We start from the raw sequence: 2,587 nt of genomic DNA, 5'->3' as shown, positions 1-2,587 counted from the left end.
ATGTTGAAGTTTGAGTATATTTTCAAGTTTATCTAAAAATTTTAAGGTTTTTGGCTATTGCGCGTATACATTCTGGTAACTTGTTATTCGAATTGTTCTTCGAATCAACATCACTTGCAATTATTCCTTCACTCAAATTTTAAAACAACGTGTTCATTAGCATTACGTCTTGATCAAATTAAAGAAATACATCGAAGCAAGTTTTTTCATATTGCTTATCAAACACAAAGCACAGATGAAACATACGAGCAAATTATAGAAGAACCTCACATGAAAACTTTAAAACAAAAACCTTCATCACTTTCTTTCTATCCTTTTAATTTCCCGCGTCAGAATTCTTTTATCGTTTGGGATATGGTGTGAAGAGATGATATTTAACTTCGTTTCGAATTAAAAATTATACATTGTGGCTATTTTCTAGTCCTAACGGATTGGCGGTAACCTAAAAGTAGTGACATCTTGAGAGTTTTTCAAGAAAAAAACTTTAATTTTTATAAAATTTGGTATTCGTTGATAACATCGTTTATCAAATGAAATGATTTCTATGAAGCATTTTTTGTGAAACTTCAATTTACGTACTTTGTCTTATGTGACTTAAATGTTGGTTCTTGTATGGTTGCCTGGAACGAGTAGTGGAATCACAAAATCCCTGATTAATCTTACATGGTAAGCGGATGTCTTGGTTTATTATAGTGACGTCTTTTAAATCTCGTGTAGCTTCAACTTGTTCGAGTTGTGTTTTCCAATTGAAAAATATTTTTTTTCTTGGTTTCCTGTTTTTTTTTGCACTAGTTTTACAATTAGATGGGTTTTTTATGCCAAAGCCTGGTATTCATGTTTTTTTCCAAAGCGTGGTATCCAAATCAAGTTTTTAAAATAATTTCCATGTACAGCGTGATGAAGGTATTTATAGTCACGTCGAAATTGACTTTGACTCTGTTTTTATTGATGTTGATGTGTCGAGTCTTGAAAAATAAAAAGTTTTACGGGTGCTCTATTTCTTCATTATTTCAAACTAACTTCAAACGTTTTAATTTGTTTCTACAAACGTTTAGTTGAGTTGTAGCAAGCGTTCAAATTGTTTTTTGGTAATATGATTCATATCTATTTTTCTATTTTTTAATTCCACTTGATACTTGTGAGTGAAATTTCGTTTCAAAAAGTTTTGTGTAATTTCAATACCTGTTGGTGTTTTAGCGCGGTGCTTTAGAGTAAAGTGTGGCAATAACATTGTTTGTTTCGATTGCTTGAGGTTCTGATTTGCATTGTGTTACTGGGTTTATTGCAATTTTTTTTCATTGATTATCTTCGTCATCAAATTGAGTTACCAGGAGGTCTTGTGGTCCTGCCTGTGCGTGGTGATGGATTGCCGTGAATTAAGGTTTCGAAATGTGGTAGGAGATGGTAGGAGGAACTACATTTTCGTTGTGTTTACTATAACTTTTTTAAAAGATGCATGTGTATGATAGTTCCGAAAATGGTTTATAAAAAGATATTTAGCCCCTTGTTATTGGTTGTTTTTGGATATTGAAGTGTGGATATTTGTAGTTCATCCAATATGTCAGTCTCTGGGAAGGTGTTGGGGAACTGAAGGGGGTTTCTCTTATTTGTTCAGAAGCAGGGGTTGAACCTAAGTATTCTGATGGAAAATTTGGCGTATATGGTGGCGAGCTTAGGCTTGTACGAGTGAGAGTACCTTCGGTGGTAGTTATTAGTAGTGTTGATAAAACTGAAGGTACAGGCGATTAAATTATATTAAATTGAACTCGTGGTGTTTTGAGATTCCTATTTTGTCGCGTGTGAGTCTTTCAATTGTCATTTTTTGTTTGAGGTTGGTTTTGACTGGGATTTCTTGTTCTGTTTAAGTCTTGTGGTAATGATGGGTATATGTCTTTTGTTGCTTCATATTGTGGTGTGATCAAGGGTGCATGATGATGTGCAGGAGTTAATGGTTCGGACAAGACAATAGTGCTTGTCGGTCTTCAAAGGTGTAAGGGATTTGTCATAAGACATTCGAAAAGATACCTGCGAATGGTCAGATTGTATGTTTGAACTATGTGTTGTACGAGGATTTAGGGTAGGGTTCTCGGATGGATTGGTAAGTGGGGACTTTGTCGTTAGAGTTTGATCAGCAATAATGATAACACATTACATTTTTTATTGTCAATCTTAAGAGGCTATATTATATTGTTGGATTTCTTCCAAAAAAATGGTTATCAATATTGTAGCTAATACAAAGGTGATTGTGGATCTTTTAAACTAATTATGAACTGCAAGGATTAAGGATGGTAATAAGATACGAAACATTGTAAGAATTATCAGGAATTATTTCTTGATGAAGAGATATCTTAGTATTTTAAAGGAAAACTGTCATTGACTATAGTATCTGATAAAATAGTCAATCGATTCAGAAAGGGAACAAAAGATTTGCAAGACGGTTTAGAAATGGTGCACTGAACACAAAAAACTAGAAGATTGATTTTAATTTTTAAAGTTTCAGTAAAATGGAAAAAGCAGAAGCTTGGAAAAAATTGAAAAACTTGATTTGAAAAAGTAAATTGTTTCTGAAAAGACTAGCAACTGTTCA

This window comes from Symsagittifera roscoffensis, chromosome 7 (assembly GCF_963678635.1).
Source record: "Symsagittifera roscoffensis chromosome 7, txSymRosc1.1, whole genome shotgun sequence".
Taxonomy (NCBI): domain Eukaryota; kingdom Metazoa; phylum Xenacoelomorpha; order Acoela; family Convolutidae; genus Symsagittifera; species Symsagittifera roscoffensis.
This window is presented reverse-complemented; position numbering follows the sequence as displayed.